Source organism: Labrus mixtus, chromosome 23 (genome assembly GCF_963584025.1).
Source record: "Labrus mixtus chromosome 23, fLabMix1.1, whole genome shotgun sequence".
Classification (NCBI taxonomy): Eukaryota; Metazoa; Chordata; class Actinopteri; order Labriformes; family Labridae; genus Labrus; species Labrus mixtus.
The window spans coordinates 11,759,964-11,778,676 of NC_083634.1; the positions used below are offsets into that span (position 1 = coordinate 11,759,964).

The 18,713-nt window shown below is 42.4% G+C and overlaps 1 protein-coding gene across 1 annotated transcript in view; it reads right to left on the reverse strand.

The window, feature by feature from the left end:
* Positions 1-18,713, reverse strand: part of LOC132958274 (adhesion G protein-coupled receptor L3-like) — a 220,426-nt gene that overhangs the window by 176,014 nt on the left and 25,699 nt on the right. Inside the window, exon 2 of the mRNA XM_061031001.1 lies at positions 16,728-16,805. The gene's annotated coding sequence lies outside the window, so the exon portion shown is untranslated. The remainder of the gene's footprint in view (positions 1-16,727; positions 16,806-18,713) is intronic.

Genomic DNA, 18,713 nt, shown 5'->3' on the forward strand with positions numbered 1-18,713 from the left:
TCAGATTGAAGCACACCTCAGCGATCCCAGCCTGAATGCACGCACTAATGCCCGCGCCAAATGGTGCCAATAACTCACTGCGTTTGAGCGATTTCTTCCGCGCAAGCTGATGCTGACAGTTTCTTTGACGATCCCTTAAAAATTCAAATGGCTTGAGTGAGACGAAGCAGTGTGTGCAAGTGTGGGTGTAAAAAAGGTAGACGGAGACAGCTTGCGACGTGTAATGTTAGCATTCATTTAGAATCAGTGGACCAAAGTCATCATGATTTTCTTAAGAGTTCTATCAAAATTGGTTTAATGGCACTGCTGCTGATTAGCGTCTCAGCTACTTTGAAACAGCAATAAATGCTGCACATGATGTCCTTTGCATCATCTCTGCGCTGTATTTCTTATCATACCGAGTTGCCTTCACAGGAATCAATGTTTCAGCAAATTTAGCGACCGACAATGCAGGACTTAAAGAAAGTCAACAGTCTTTTATCTGCCCTCCAAAATCCAAAACCGCAAACTCCAAATTGTGAGGAATCGAATAAATTGGGTGTTTATCTAATTTTCACTGCAATAACAAGGGTGCTATGCTAACTAGCATACTAAAAAGAGTAGCAAGAAGAACACTTTTTAGATGAGCACGTCAATAGTTGGATACATCAGCTTGTTGTGTGTACAGGTAAGATATAAAACATTCTTCTTTTTTTTTTACAGCCAAGATGGTTTAATAGCCAATTTAGGAAGCTAATGTAAATGCTACCTAGCTTCAAGCTAATACAATCGGCCAGCTTTAATTTCTGAAGGCAAATTCAACATAAGCAGACTAAAAATAAAAAATCAAAGGCTGTTTATGTCTACTAAAGTCTGAAATCATGGAAAAAAATTCAGAAATTTAAATGCAGAGTAGTTTGAGTCACTTTTATGATTTAGACTGTAACATGTGATGCGTGATATCAGAAAAATAAACAGGCTTAGAAATAGAAGCAGGAAGGAGCTCTGCCAACAGCCAGCTGTAGCCTGAATAACTGTGGGCACATTTTTTTACAAATTTAGGAGCCGAGTCCTACCTCGTAAAATGAAACAAGCTGAATTTTGCCACGCTTAAGTGTTTACTCTCCTGCTGATAGGCTCAACAAGAAGGGAACCATAACCCTCTGGCTAGATGTGGTGTTTTCGTTTTTTTTCCCTTGTCCTCATGTGGGTTTTGAGCAGCTCAGTTTTCCTTGAGCTGTTTGTCAGTACTGTGCAGCTGCAATCAAAACACACGGGGTGCACATGCCAAAGTCAAAGAATGTCTTCATTCCCATGTATCCCATCACACCACATCGACAGCATGACCCGAGCATTAAACACCAGAGCACAGTTATTAAGCCAGGGCCTGAAACCTGACTCACGTTTCATGCTAAATTGAGTGTGAGCCGCATGAATGCACATCTGTGTTCATATAGAGCTAGTGCATGATGGGAAACAAGTGTCAAACGCATAACTCAGCTCAGTGCAAATGCTCTGATGGATAGTTCTGGGAGTCAGACTTGCATATGATATTTCCCACCAAATAAACACAGCAACACCCTCCAGGTCAAGAATAAAAAAAAAAAAAGCGTTCAAATTTTAATAATGTGTCAAATTTGAACGATTGAAAATGAAATTATTCAGAGCCTGCAGTCTTTCATAGCGCTCCTTTATTAAACATCTGTAAAGCAATTTATCCGTTATTGCTTTCTAATAGGGCAACATATCCTGGGTCCCATCTTCAAACAGAGAAGGAAAACCCTGCAGTGTATGAGCTCGGAGAAGGCGACGCAGTTTGGGGGTGTTAAATTGTTTAAACATGCATATAATGTATCGTCCACCGTGTGAAGCTCGCCCTTCCGCTGAATGAATTATAAATACAGCGGACCTCATGCAAGTGTGAAAAATGAAGCACTTAGCACTTAGAAGAGTGTAGTTCGAGGGTTCAGAGTGCCATATGGCGTCATATCCACTTTCAGCAGTGTTGTGTGTAAACTGACGGACAGAAGGAAAAACTCAAGCTGTCTCTGAAAGCTGAGAAAAGGAGAAGTATCCTCATGCTGTTGCCTTCAGTTAGCTAAAGTTTCTTTTTCTGATAAGAGTTCAGGAGAGGATGCAAATATTGGCTAACCTCTGTATAACACTAAATAAATACTTAATGTTCATCTTTACATTTAAATCCCAAAGAAATACAATCGAGTATTCAGCATTCTCCATCACTGTCTCCACACAGGTTCTTTGAGGCTGTAATAAATGGTCAGGCTCCAATCTGACAACACAATACATGGTGCAGAGTAAGTGGGATATCAGACAAATCCATCCATAACAAAATGTTATTCCTTGTAAATATGTATGTATTCAAATTCTACAGCTCTCCAGGTCAGATTACGAAGTGAGACGCCTCTGACATATTTGTCTGGCATCCAGAAATCTCGGTAAAATCCTGGCTTTGGTGCTTTGTGTCACAAAAACGAGTAATACATCCCAAGAGTGCCCTAACCAAGTGAAGCACATCGATCTGTTTTCCTTCAGGAAAGAAAAAAAAGATTAGGCAATAACGCTTCTAGTAAGCCATTTTGAGAATATTTCTGCATCGTTGCCCTTGTTTTGTCTGTGCAGAACGGTCATTAAGCACAGTCAAAGTCACTGAGTTTTTATCTGATTCTTTTTTCTACCCAAAACAGATATTTCCAAGGTCGAAGGGGCGAGTGCTCTCATGCGACCTTTAAGAGGATGTTGCACAGGAACTTTCTTTTAAAACTCGACTTTTCCCGTCTTCTCCACGGTAGTTACCATGCAAATAACACACTCTGCTGGGTTATTGATTGGTTCCACAGATGCAAACAGCAGGCTTAAATGGAAATGTTAAGTCTGCATGAGAGAATGGTAATATGATCTGATGAGCTCTGTCTGAATGGAAACCTAGCCCATTAAATATGTCCATAAATCATCACTGAATTGACGTTGTACCAGCAACATACTTTTATATCTATAGTTCTAAATAAAAATATGTAATATTAGTCTGTAGATTGGTACAACAAGGGATTTGTCTGCAAAAACAAATTAAATCAAAAATGATGAGAAATGATGATCCTTTCCAAGATTTGGTTTATCCTAATGCATATTATATAACAAATGTTTTTTTAAATAGATCACAGAGCTAACAAAAAATATGTCCAAACAAAGAACTATAATAACATAATCACATTTTTGGAGATTAAAAATGGCTACCTAGGAGTTCCATGCAGCAGATTTAGGACTAAAGAGAGACAAACACGCAATTTTATGCCGCTTTTTTTATACTCGATCACCAGAGACAGAGGAGCCAAGAAGCTTATTATTCAATCTTACCATTTACCTCCAGAATTCTGGATAATGGTTCCCAGTCCAGTAGACATAAGCTATTGAGAAATTAAAGGACAAATGCCAATTTTCTGTCTTTGTAGGACATCAAACAAAAGAGCTAGAAAAAGTACAGCAAACATCCATCCTGTGGTCTGGCAACAGAAAAGGATTGCGATGTTATATCCATAGATTACTGTAATCCAAACCAGAGGACAATTCAGCAGAAAAAAAACGTTCATAACAAGGATTAGGGACACAGGAATCCGATGTGGGATGTATGGGCATAGAAAAAGTAACATAAAGGGAGTTTATTTACATCGTGCTGATCTTCATTAAACTAAAAAAAAAGGAACCTTCTCTTGGGATTTAGAGTAAAGTTTCCTGTCCTCAAGTGAGAGTCCTAAGGGACACATCCAGAGGAAGTTTGCCTGGTTTTATCACACACATTTCATCTTCAACAACTTTATCTTAGAGCTGACTTTTTCAGGAGGCAGAGGAGATGTCTTGCAAAGTATTATTTTTACATTTTTCATACAGTGTTGTCGCCTTATCCCAGTGGGAGAACAAGTGAAGTCTGAAGCTGGATATCGCAGCTTTAATCTACTGCCTAAAGTCTGCATTGGTTCAAAGTTTAGGTAAAGATATAAATAAAGTTTTCTCTGTTCCTTGTGGTCGTTTTATGTCCAGGCTGAAGTGCATCTATTTAGTTAAAAGCACAAGAAAAGGCCGGGGCCATTTTTCAAAAATTGATGACGGCTCTGCATAAATTATGCAAACTTTTGTCCTTGTGCCAAACAGTGCATCTACTGAATAGTAATTACAAGAGGGACTTAGGGATATGAGTATGCAGAATATGAAACACATGCCAACGTCCGCTGTCATCTGTGGCCAAATCAAGAAAAAGAGACAGGGTTGTAGAACACAAAGACAAGCAAAGATATGACAACGATGGACACAACTTTTGGTCCCATATTCTTTCTAAACATGAGTAAGTGAGATGGAATGTCGTCTGCGGTTTGTGACTTTACAACATTTGAAACCACAAAATGTCCTCATTGTCGTATTGTTGACATCATCTGAAGGATTTGCACCAGTCAACTTCCTCTTCCTGCTTGCAAATTCAAATCCATTCTTTTATCGTCATGTTTGGCGGCCTGGCCTGCTGCCGGACATTAACAAGGATTCCATGTACATTTTATTTAGGTGGAGATACTGCGGCTTGGTAACTCAATAAATGAAGCCGTTAAATGTTCACTCTTGGGACGACAGAGTCCAGCTGCATTTTATAAATAGCAATGAATGCAAATCTTTGAAATTGTATTTTTCAGTAGCCATTAAGTGACTGCTAAACATTTGGCTATATTGGAATCATTCTTATATACCTAAAAGATGCAGCACACAATCTCTAGATAAATGTCTTGTAATTAATTGATTATAGTAGTAACAGTAATGATATAAGCCACTGATAGCTAAAAGGGAGTATAAGGAGCTATGAAAGCCAAGTCAAACCCCTGGCATGGAGAAAGCAGCAGAAGGATGTTTGCTGCTGATTTGATAGAACGATGCAATTAGCTTGCAATGCTAATCTGGTGTCCTCGCTTTGGCAAGACAAAGATGTCCAATTTTTGCTCTTCTTGGAAGCGAGTAAAGGGGAGTGTACTGTACCTTCTTCCATTTGTTGGAATAATTTCAGTGTCTGACTTTCGAGAGATCTGGGTGTTTCAGTAATAAGCTATATTCTCCGTTTGGGAATATCCAGGTTTGTCGTTCAGGGTATAGCAAAGAGCCTTTTTGTATAATCATTGAAATGTATTGAGTAATCAAAATATTAGTCAATTTATTATTAGCTTTTTTCTGATTAAATGAATGCCCTTCTTATTTTTGTATGGTAAAACAGACAGTTAGCTTAGCATTAAGACTGGGAGCTAGTAAACAGATGGTCAAAGGTTACAAAATACGCCTACCAGCTCCAATAACGTTGGATCCCATTCTATTTGATTAGAAATCTGATTTCCTACATGTAATATGGTAATAGGTACGCTAATAAACCCAGGTCGGCTGTCTTTGATTTTTACAGTCTTTATCGTGTGCAAGCTAACCGGCAGCAGCAGCATAGCTTAATGTTTACTACAGCGGTTGCATCAATCAGCTCTTCTAACTCTTACAGAGCAAGCAAGCAGAAAGCAATCTCCTAACATATATACCTACTCCATGACAAATCTCAGCTATCTAAGTAATTGAGACAACACGTACAAAGTTTCTTTTTGTTTTACGTCCGTCCCTTGCAAATAATATGATGTATGCAGATTTGGTTTGCGAACATTCCCTCATCGTCCATCTTAATGAATACCCAATGAGTTTACTGGATGAATTAGTATTCGTGTTTTGTGTAGAGCATCTTGTTAGTTTCTTTTGTGAAATTCCACTGGCGATATGTTTCATTGTGGAAGGAAAGGGGGTGGGGGGTGGGGGGGGATTGGTTGATTGATTTATGCTAATTCATTCTGTGCCTATGACATTTGTCAGGCTGTTATATCAATAGCAATGCTGACAGCACCGATGACTGCTCCAAAATTACTGGCAGATCCCAAAAATAATAAGACACACAAGAAAAGTGCCACACAACGAGATTTAATTATGCAGAAAAGGAACTTTCACAATGTGCATTTGCATTTGTCACTTCTCTGTGATTCGAGACAGAAATATTCTTGTCTTAATTCCCTAAAAGAAGATGTGATCACAAAGTAAAGTGAGATTGACTTGCTTGAACACACACACGCTCACACACACACACACACACACACACACACACACACACACACACACACACACACACACACACACACACACACACACACACACACACACACACACACACACACACACACACACACACACACACACACACACACACACACACACACACACACACACACACACACACACACACACACGTGCACTCTCCTGCACACATCTGCTCGTCAGTGAGCCTGTTGGAAACTGTCACATGCCTGGCAGGTTCTGTAACTTGGGCAGATGGTACAGCACAATTAGGCCCACCGAATCTCTCAATCAATCTCCCGCATGCCATATGAACAACCCTGTTCTTATCTAGCTGTTCCATATTAAAAACAGTGTTTGTCCTCTTTGAATTCCAGTCCATAGTTGGTGAATTGTCTTTATCCTCACATGCTGGAAACCATTTGCATCCCCTTGCTACTTCTGGAAAGTTTGGTATCTTTTTGCTTTTCCTCACTTTCTGCAAGCTTAAATGCCAGATTTTTTTTTTTTTTTTTTTTTTCCCGAATGCACCGGTCTTTTTCTTGCTGTATCTCCCATTGATGCCTTAAATATGAACTTCCCCCTTCCAAGACAGTTTTCTCTACCCTTTTCTGCATCCTCTCTTGGCTTGTTTTAACCACTGGCCTGAATGCAAGAGTATACTGTAGACAATAGGCAAGCGCAAGTGTTTCATTCACACCCAATTACTGGAGAAAAAAAAAAAAAAAAAAAGGCATTTTTTTTCTGGCCAGAAATTCACCGAGGAGCACAATGAGAGTGTCACAGAAGGAACAAGATATCCCTGGCGTTTCGCGCTCAGTCCCATGTTCAGCACACAAAAGAGAAGAAAAGCGATCCCGCGTACTCGGCGCCAGCGGGGACTATTAGCAGGAGCTGGTTAAACAGGGATAGCTCTAACTGAGGCGCTAACGGAGACGGGAAACATCTGCTGCGCGCGCTGAGGCCCTTGTTGGCCCTGAGGATCCTGCCTTTGATCAGCGGCCCTCGCAACCACCTTCCCTAAAAAGATTTAAAAAAAAACTGCCTCTCAAACGCACATGAAGAGTGCAAGACAACCACACAAAAAGAAATGCAAGCATAGCTACAATTCTTACCAATGGTGCTACTTTGTAAGGAAATTGGAATATAATCTTCAAAATAATTTGATTCACTTAACAGCATAACTGGTTTGCTCCTTCTGGGTAGAGAAAATACAAACTCGCAGGACTACTTTCCTCCTCCTGCATGAAAAATATGACATATCCTGGTTTCCAGCGGAAGCAAGCCAAACACCTCACTCAACAGCGGGCCAGACGCCACCTTTGGACTGCCAATCCCGCTGTTGTATTTCCTCCACCTGTGACGGGAAGATGATTCACTAGGTCTGCCAGACTGCATCGAGGGACTGTGTGTACTGGGGCGTACTCACTGCCAGCACAGACAGAGGGAGAAGAAGAAAAAAAAAAACACACACGCCACCTTCTGCACTGTGACCTGCAAATGCAGCTGATAAAATAATGTGGCCTACGAGCAGATGTATCATACTCTACCTACTCAGGGGTGGAACAATTCACCAATTCGAATCAAGGCACTGGGCCAAATGATTATGATAAGGCAGACGGGAAGCAAAAACTGAGCCATATACACAAGCAGAATGTCAAAATCACTGTCAGCCCACATGAACATGCAAGCTGCAACAGAAAAGCAATATTTGAATTGGATTTCTCCTTCTTTTTTCTTTTTTTTTTTTAAACAGAGCATGTATATGGAACTTTTAAGGTCTGTATTTTCTGGCCGTGCTCCCTCTGTGCTGCATTCACCTCTGAATATACAATCAGCACCGAGGCAGTTCCCGTTTGGGTGATAGAAATGGAGCACAAGATATGAGCAGGCAACGTAGAATTCAAAGTTCATCCCTGCTCAAAACCTCTAAAACAACATAAGCAACAGGGGAATTGCTGCAAAAATGATACATTATTTTATTGGCATTATTTATCTACATGCATACTTTTCTAAATGTATTATTACCCCCACTTTATACAAACCTGTAAAAAACTTGGAGTCAGACAAACCTCAATCTAAATATTTTAAAGAAAGTAAAGTTGGTTTGCAAAAGATGTCATGGGCGCTGTGCATGACTGCATTCATTCCCATCTCTGCCCAATACATTTCAGTATCTTCCTCTCACTAACTTTATTAAACCATAGATCACATGACTTATAGGAGTCCAATTTTCCCAGCCAGGGAACACCTCAGTCCCTTAAATCGTTCAAAATTAATGAAATAAATTCCGCGTGCATGTACAAAGACTGCAAAGAAATGGAGAAAAGATGTGTAATTATCAAGGCCGCAAGAGTTCAAAAGTCTTAATGGAATGACTTGTGCACAAGCCAAATGAATTTCTCTTCCCGCTCTTGCTCAATGCCATTTCCAGGTGTTCATTATTCTAACCATGGAGAACATCCTGCGGGTCGTGCCATGTTCTAATTCCTAATTAACTGCCCAGAACGAAAAATCGTGGACGGGGGTTGACCCCTTACTGGTGAAACAGGACCAGTTGGAGTCTCGGGGCATTACTCTAACTCAGCTTTGTAGCAGCTTGTTCCTAATAAACTCTCCTCAAACGTGGTTAGGGTTCTGTGTGTCACGGGTTTGCGAGAACTGGGTCATGCTTGGAGAAAGGCGAGTTAAAGCCTGCTGGAGGCTATAGGCTTTTCAAAGACACGGCACAACTGGAAACACCTGTGGACTCTTGGGCTTATGGGTAACCACCGTAAAGATCCCTGTAGGAATCTGTTTATTTTGTATGTGCCACCTATCTGTCAATCAAGGGGGAAAATACAACAAATGAATAATTCCCGGTTTCACTGTTAATCCCGGGTTAAGCTGCGTACCTATCTGTGGTATGTTTCTACAATGTCTTTGAGATTAGTCATGTGTACACTCGCAGCACACATGCATAGTGGAGCATTACCGGCACTTGCGGGGAATACAAAAGCAGCAGCGGTGACTAAATGTCTATGTTTGCTTTGTAGAGATCAGGCCTGCCCTTGGTGTTACAACACGGGCCACCTGCAGTCTGGGAAATAGGTTTCTGGGGGGGGAATTAGAGGATTCTGATGAATGAACAAGACAGACATGAGTAACCCTGCCCAATATGCTGCTTATCTACGTGCTTATGTTGCACAAAGGCGGCAAGATAAGCTCAGACATGCCAGCAGAATGAAGGAATTGGGAGAACAGTGGAAGTGAGGCCGTGAGGCTGTGTGGGGGGGGGGGGGGGGGGGGTCGGTAAGAAAACCAACCCAGGTCAAGATCTACAGAAGTGCGGTCAGTTGCGACAGAGCCCGGATGCTTTGAATTGCCGAAGAACAGTTAACCATTGACTAGAGGGACTAGTCAAGCTCCAAAGCATGGGATCCATTTCATTCCTTGTTATTCTATTCCAGAGAGCATGAAAACAAAGCATAAAGACATTATTGGGGCCGCTGCATGCCCTGGGCAGTGACTGCAACACTAATCAATGAGAAAGAAAGGCTTTGTGGTTGGTCTTAGAGGACAGTGGTATAATGCTGCTGTGTGTTGGTTTCCGTGTCTGTGCATATGGACAAGATTAGTCTATCTATTAGAGTTCTCTTGGAGGCAGGTGGTCTGGTGTGTAGCACCAACAATCACATTGCAAAGATCACTTCGGGACACGGCTGAACGTAATTCACTTTAAATTTGAATCTCTGAAGAGTTTAAACTGAAAAATCCTTCACATGTCGATTCTTAAGACTGGTACGTAGGAGAGCAATGTGTCCATCGAAAACGTACAGGCAACGTCCCGCACACTGCCTGACTCGCAAACAGACATTTTTTTAGCAATATTTCAGTTCTAGACCTTCATCAAGCAAACAGTGGATGAGATCAGACGCCCTCCTCATCAGTTTAATAGCTGCTTTCTGCCCATCAGAGAGTTCCATACATTCTTCAAAGCCTTGCCCGAACACTTCTCAATAAGCCACAAGTGACAAAATTGAACTTCAGTTGTCAAGTACCATAATTCCCTCCCAGGTGTATATTACGCAATCATCCACAGCGCCAGGGAACAAATCCCATTGACTTGATTCCTATTTAATTATTCGCCTTCGAAAAATCCTTTCTGCTCCCTCTTTTCTAAACCTGAAGAAGGAAATAATAAAAAGAAAAAAAAGAAAAATTGCTTTACCCGTTTAAAAAAAGAAAATCTCTACCTATTGAGAACTGCATTCCTCCAAGCTTGTCAGTTTCCATTCACGGGAACCCTACCTTCAACACTTATTTTATTTAAACCCGAGCAAATGTGGCATCCAACACAATGGGGGTTTTTACCGAGATAAAAAATAATTGCCTAAATGCAGTGTGACAGCGGAGGTTGATTCATTCTGGAGAAAACATCGCCTGTTGTGAGAAAGTGTTGACAGAGTAGCAAGAGACAGCAAAAAAGGAGGGAGACAGAATGAAGCGAGGCGTAGAAAGGGGCAGTGTACAGTTTCCATCACCCCAACAAAACACTACACATTTCTTTGAAATACACAGTGTTAAGTTAGGCTACTCTGCACGCTGTCAATACGGACGTTCATCATAGGGCCAAGCCGCAGTCTATATATTGATTAAACCATCCATCATTAAAACTCTACAAGACATTATTTCTAATTAAAAAGTAAGCCATAAATTTGGAGCTTTATTGCCAGGCTGGGGCTGTAAATAAAATTCAAGGAAGGGCGGAAACAGATTGCAGCCCCCTGTCCGCGGTTTAGAGCCACCGTTAAAAAAAAAAAAAAAAAGGACAGACGGGCGTGATCGCACCTTTGGGATCGTCACGCGGAGAACTGCGCGGCTGACAGCAGGGAGGCGGCCCGGCTTCATCTCAGATTAAACAGATGCAAATCAATAATTTCTCCGGTTGTGTTTCCGTGGGACAGGTGCTTTCTCTCAGAGGGGCTGGGGAGTGGGGTCATGCATATGGAGGACAAAATATGTAAATGGCATTTCCACCAACCACTTGGGAATATGCAAAAAAAAAAAAAAAAAAAGGAGCAGCGGTTGTTGTGCTCAGAAAATGATGTATAATCAGAAGCCGTTATGAAAGTCCGAGAAAGCCAGACATCACACAATAGGGTTGGACGGCAGTGACAAAAAGCAGCTTTTTTTTTTTTCCTCATCTGTGTCTCCATTATCTTATGCTAAACAACAAATATGCTGGCGAATATGCAGTCCCAGGACATTATTGAATGATTCCAGTTTTATAAGGAGGCCATTAGTACACATAGACCGCAGCCAAAAGCTCTGATGTTCGACAGGCAAACATGGACCACACTTTCAGCCATAGCGGAGGACACTTCGCTTTTGACAACTTCTGATTACCTCGGCGTGTTTGCCGGTTTGTAAGGCGGTGAACTCCCCTGACAGCAAGTCGCCGACTGTTGGTTATTTTTTGACAGGCACAGAAGGATGTCTGATTTCACAGGTACCAGCCGAGGGGGGGGGGGGGGGGGGGAATGGAGGGAATTGGGGGAAAAAAACAGAGTAAAGGCATGTCATGCTTTCCACTGCCAACAAAAGAAAAGGGAGTGCAAATCATTATTCATCTGCTTCCCTTTCCCCTCTCCTGGGATCTTTTTTTTGTTCTTTTTTTTTTCTCGTCCCAGCACCTGCCATCACAGGAGCAGCTCCGACCACACAAGCGCCTCCTGACTGTGACTTGACAATGGCGGACGGGCTCGGGAATCATATTTGGTTAACAACTGATCGCCAGAAAAGGTTCCTCGCCAACGCGAGGCAAGTGGCCCCGGTCTCGTGTGAGAGACAGAGAGAGAGAGAATCGCCCTCCGGGGGGAAAAGGCAAGAACTAATGAGTGAGCTAAAAAGGACAAGATGGAGTGATCCTCTATAAAAAGACCAGCAGTAATCTCTTCCCTCTACTCTCCCCTTAATGTCCTAAGAGATCTCGGCTCCCTCCGTAAAGCCTTCTGCCTCCGCACATCAAACGGAGCTGATTAGAGCTGCACACCTTCGCTGGAGCTGAAGCTTTGGACAGGGTGCAGGAGGAGTTCAAGTGAGAATCAGTGTAACAAAAACCAGACAGGAAACACTCTTCAAGTTAGCAGGCAACTCTCTCGTCAAGATGCATTTGGACACTGTAAACACTGACTTCAGTATCCACTTACCATATCTCTAACCCAATGCCGAGAAGCTCAAATAGCATCAGTGTCTTTCAAATTAGTAGCCATTGCTACTTTTGATTCTTCTGTCGCGTCAGATGATATCAGCGTAGCCCCAGAGGTGCGAGGAGCGTTTGGATCTAATCGTCGTCAACAGATCGTCTCGTTCGTTTAGATTAGCGTAAATGGCCGCGGTGAGGAGGAGCGGGCCACGGAGAGTCACAGTGGGAAGAGAAGGAGAGGTAGAGCTGGGCACAAAGGCGACGGAGAGGGGCCATTCGGCTGCTGTGTGAGTTCACTGTCAAGGGTGTCGTTTTTATTAAGACACCCAAACTGCCAGGGCAGGTATCAGGAGAGCGAGAGCCCGGGCCCATGACAGGCCACTCGCACTTACATCCCCAGTAACCCCTTCGCTCATTTCACGAAAATAGCTCCCCCTCCAAATTTACCGTTCTCGCTGTCAAGACTTTTGGGGGGGGGGGGTCACCATCGTCGAATGGACTTTTACCTCTCCCAATCAAGACAAGCGAAACGTTCACCTGCACAGCCCTGTCGGGACTGAAGAGGTGGGTTGTGACAGGCAATAACGGTGTGGGTTTATGTGTGAGAGGGAAAAGATTGGGAGAGAGAGGGGGGAGGGGGGGGGGGGGGGGGGGGGGACAAGTTGTTACAAAAGTGTGGTTTTGCAGAAATCCGTCCAACAAACAATGTTAAAAGAAAAGTGTGCCGGGAGAGTGACTTCATGGGGTTTAGACAAAAAAAAAAAAACAGAAAAAGGAAATATAGTGTGAGTATATTAACTGAACTGTGCATGCTCTGGTTGGCAATTTTGTTACATTTTGAGGAAGACAGTGTTAGCCGTTTCCCCCTTTAATACTGTACACTATGCTTAGCTAACTGCATGCTGTCTGTAAATTAATACTTACTCTTACACTTATCTTTCTGTAATGCTTTTTCTTCATGAGTAACAGATTAAGTCTTCAAAGAAATGATGGCTGAATGCAGAAATCACAGAGGAATGAATGCTTTTATCATGATAATGCAGCTTGAATGTAGGGCTACAGAGTACATGAATATTGTATGGGAATAGGTGGAGTGGGTGGACATGCACAAACATCGCAGCACAACACCACATTAAGCAGATGTGCAGGCACATTTTTTCATATCCCAGCTGACATACACACATTTGCTGATATAGAAAGACCACCACCACACACACACACACACACACACACACACACACACACACACACAGATATATATATATATATATAAATATATCCCCAAAGCACCCGACGCTGAATTATTAAGGTTACAGATGCCTTAAGTGCAAAAAGGCTGCTCAAACAAAAGCAAATAATTGCATTGGTGTGGCATGCTGGCCTAAATTAAACTACTTTGATGATTCCTGAAACTGCCACCTCAGGCTAATGTACGTACACTTTAGGTGAAAACCAACTATCGTTTGATAATTAAGGGCATCTTCCAAGTGCACACATTTTTCCACAATGTCCAACCCCAATTTAGGGTTAGGGTTAGAGATGAATGAGTGACATGTTTATGCAGATGCAGGACTGTTCTCATATGAACTCGCTGCCTCTTCGGGACAAAACGACCACAAACATGTCTTAAGTGAATACATTATCCGCTGGTTGCTGTTGTCAGGACAACACCAATTTGCAAAGAGGGTCAACCAATTTTGCGTTGCACTACATCAAGCAGTGTGTGCCTTTGAAATAATGAGGTGATTTAGTCGGTTTTTCGACACCCTGTCCGGTGTCCTCGAGCCAGACGGCTTGGGGCGCTGACCGCAGTCGCCCAAGTAACAGGACACAAACAACAAAGACGTGCAAAGTCAACTATCTCTGGACAGGATTCAAATCTAAGAACACTGCTGACATCGGCCAAAAGGCTCTTCACTCCCTTTCCATTCAAATGAGCTGTTTTGCATGTTTTGGAGAGGTCTGGGCAGGATCACACTATGAAAACAAATGGCAGGGCTTTAAGATAACAGAACCAAAGCTTGGCAGGGCTAATGTCATCGCAGGCCATTATGGTCAAACTAACTTGAATGGCCGGTGCTATGGGCAACCATGTTGGGTATGCAAAGTATTTCAGGAGGATGGAAAGGTTTGTTCTCTTGAAAGAAAGCTTGCTGGTCTAGATTTGTAAAATCAAAGATCTTTCCTTGATAATTACTTCCCGACAAACATCTAGAACCCAGACATCTTTGTAAGTCTAACATGGTATGAAGACATTCCCTGCAGAATAGCAGCATTTTATTATCAGGGGTACATAATAACTTTGGATTAATTCTAAAAGAAACTCAAAGTCTTTCAATATATGACCAGGAGAAAAAAAATGAATGTAGCTGGTCTTCTTCCTTTGAAAAAATTCTAATTAAGGTGGTTGCTCGATTTGGAACAATTTGTTCCGAGTCGTTTTATGGCAAGGTTTTAGCGGAATATCTTCAACTGAAACAATCCCCAGCAAGAATCAATTACCTCATCTTAGAATTAACCCTGCACACTGTAGGTGTGCGGTTTGTAAATCAAGAAGATTGTATTTACTTCTTGGCAGGAAAAGGATCTCACTGATGTCGATGAGACGTAATCTAAAGTGAGCACAAATTAGGTTTAAAAAAAAAAAAGGTGCTACAAATGAAGGTTGTGATTACACGTCGGAGAGCGTTAGGATATCTCTCACCAAAGCGATCCTTAGCTTTTAATTCATTTGACATCTTTCAGCACTAATACAGTATGTGATTCCTGAGAAGCACCAGAACACCTTCACACAGCGTGACATCTGGAGGAAAGCAGCGGGTTGCAGGACGAGTCGTTGGAATGTGTTTCTGCACAGAACAGAGACCAAGCCCATTATGTTTGTATCAGATTTACTCTTCATATTTAAAAAAAAAAAGGCACACGCCAGCGGCACGCACAGCTACCGCCTGCTGCTCTCAATGTTATTCAAATGACGGCCCTATTCTATTTTCACCTTGCAACTAATGTGACCGTTTCTCCCATGTCAGCAAATTCACTGCCCTTTTCTTTTGTGCCGGAGAGGGATATGCTAGCGGAGTGGCAAATTAATTCTAAAAATGGGATTATCCCGGGATGAGTGTGTGTGTGTGTGTGTAGGAGGTAGATGCTGGGATTGAGCTCAAATGCATCTCAATTATTCCCCCTCTGAAATCTCCCATCCCATCAAATCTCCTGAAACAGTCGCGCACAGAGGATATGAGCCCCCGAGGCCTTATCGGAAAAAAAAAGGTGAAATGACACATTCTCCCTCGGTGGCAAGTTTTTATGCCTTGATCTTGTTGAATACGAGGCTGTAAAATAACATGAAAACATCGACGGGGGCTCGAAAAAGCAATGTAAACAATGTACCCAAGAAATAAATATTCAGCGCTGTAAGGAAGCGGTTAGGGAAAACAGAAAAGGAGGGGTTGGATTGAGTTGGATGGTAGATGGATGAAGCGGAGTATGTTTGTGTGTGTGTGTGTGTGTGTGTGTGTGTGTGTGTGTGTGTGTGTGTGTGCGTGTGCGTAGGTGTTTGTGTGAATGAAGGAAGGGAGGAGGAGGAGGGGCGGCGTCTGCAGCGGCAGGCAAACCTATCATCCACAGAGCCCACCAGTAAACTCTGGAGGGCAAACAATCTCCCTAATTGAATTCAATCCAGGCTCACTGCAGGAGGCACAGAGGCTGGTGGCTCCATTAAGTATGGAGAGGGTTGGTGGAGGTGGAGGGAAGTGTGTGTGTTTGTGTGTTTGTGTGTGTATCGACAGGGTGAGGAGGGGAGGGCTTTAGCCGGCGAGGAAAGGGAAAGCAGATAAGTACGAGACGCAGAGAGCAAACACGGGGTTGCAAACGACAACAATGACAAACAGGCAGAGAGGCCGAGACAGAGCGAGCGAGCGAGAGAGAGAGAGAGAGAGAGAGGAGGACGAGTTGGTGCGTGAAGGTTTTGGTGGTTAAGAGGTGGAGGCAGGTGGGGTTGAGGGTGTAGTGTGTGGAGCAGGAGACTCGAGGCGGAGAGAAATGGAAGCCAGCTGTGCTTTTGCATGATTACACTGAAAACATCATTTGCATCAGGGAATGAAATCCAAACACACTCGGTAGGTACGTAAAAAAAAAAAAGGAGCCCTCCTTGTTGCTGGCAGCAGAAATTAAAGGCTTACTGGTGATGTCCCACAGATTTGCATATTAAGATGAGTACCTTGCATGAATCATTTTCATAAAGATCCTATTGCACAGAAAGCAACAGGCCCAATCGGCCCACACGAGAGCTCTTCATTAGATCGCAGTGTGGATAATCTCAGATCGACTTAACAACATGAAACAACACATATTTTAAGCCTTTTTGTTTTCAGGTCTAACTGCAGAAGAAAAAAATAGACAAAATCAACAATACCTTGATTGAAGAAGGAGTCTGAGTCTTTTCACAAGTCCTGCATTTCACATGCCAGATAATAAAACCATCTTCTGTTTCCTGTGAGGAAAGAGGGGAAAAAAAGAACAAGGTTAGCTCTGCATAAGTTCAACACTTCAACACTTATTATTTGTTCACGATAAATGACAGGGGACATAATTAAAAAGTCCAGCAGGAGGAAGTTTTGGTGTCTGCCAAGATGACTTTGGGTCACTGTTAACTCAGGAAAACTTGCCTTATAGTAATCGCTATTCAATGCCAGAAATATTTATTTTTTTCCTGTAACAGCATCAAAAACAAACTTTATATTTCGGTCACTTCTGGGTCAGCCCTCATTAAGTGGCATCTTCATAAATTTTTCAGCTGTTGTCCCTGTTGTTCCCACACTGGAATTAGAGCCCGCTCGTCGCTGTATGAAACGCTATTCAGGTCACATCAGCTTTTAATGGCTGATTTATTAGGGCCCAACAGGGGCTTGGTGATGGGCTGCAGGACAAAGAGCCTGCTTTAAACTGCATTAACACTGTGCAGTAAATATCCCATGCAACATTAGCATTTTGATGACTGCCTCCCCCAGTCACCCTTCTTTTGCGCCGTCTCACTTCCCCTCGCACACTTTTTTGCTCCCCTGCTCTGCCTCTTCTCCGCCTTTGAAACAACACATCTCTTGCCTCCTGCTCTCTTCCTGCCTTCATTACCTTTCTTTCACTCGTCATTTAACAGGAAACCTGCTGGTCTGATAGCAGTGTCCACAGGTGAAGTGGTTTTCGCCGTTAATTAAATGAACAGCTACGCATACATTCATTCAAATTGGGTTCAGTGAAACAGAAAAGGACATTTCTGAAAACCACGTCACCTTACTCCCTTTCATTATTGTGATGCAAACTATCTTTGCATGCTTTCTAATTAAATCTCACCAGCAATCATAAAAGAGGAGATGAGGACCAAAGCTCTTATAATTAAGCTGTCGATAGCAGGTTAGAGGCTTGAATAATGAGCCAAAGTTAAAAAGGGATTCATCAGAAGACCTGTATTTATAATGCTAATCAAGCAGATATTGGATTAGACAGAATTAAAAAGTTTTTTTTTTTCACGTTGACCTGTGTGGGTTGTCTACTACATATCCACATATCTTTTTATAGCACCTGCGCATGCTTTAAAGTACCTTCTATCTCCATAATAAAGCAGAGACAAACAAAAGAAAAGAAAAAACATATCTTCTGTTGTCTTCAGGTCTGGTTTTCGGCAAGTCTGTCACAGATAGGAAATACTCCGAGTAAAATTGTTCCACTTTCATTGTGAAGTGCCGCAACAATAGAAAGGAAAAAAAAAACAACTCAATTATACTGCCAAACTTTCAAATATCTTCCAGGCACAATGGCCAACTGATCCTGGCCTCTGCACAAGTGCCGGGGACGTGGTGCATCAAATCTGCTGTTCATTATGTTTGATCAAATTTGAGACTTTGGCGGAGAACGCAGATGCCATAGGTCAATTCAGCTGAACCAGCGCTCCGCTCGTTGTGGTCAACAGAGCATCTGCCAGTCATTTACCAAGCCTGGAAGTGTTTGGAAAGGAATACAAATTGCACCATAATGCAGCAATGCAAACAGCAAAATGTTACACAAAGGGAGACACAGGGATCACAGAAAATTTAAATTATGACCCAGGCAGTTAAATGGTCCGTAACCGGCTTTCATCATCAGCTTACACTTGATGTAGATCTGATTTGCGGTAATTACAGCAATTGTACAAACTCTAATTTAACATATTTATGCCTTTTTAAACACAAATCCACCGCTCCTCTCACTGTTTGAACCTGCTCTCTTCTAATGATCTGTCTTTAAGCACTGGCAGGAGTTGAGAACTGAAGCTTCCAACGGATCTTCAAAAGGGTTTCTGGAGCAGAGAAATGTACAAGAGGCAGTTCCAGGCACTCAAGGAAAACTTGCACCATTACTACAAGGA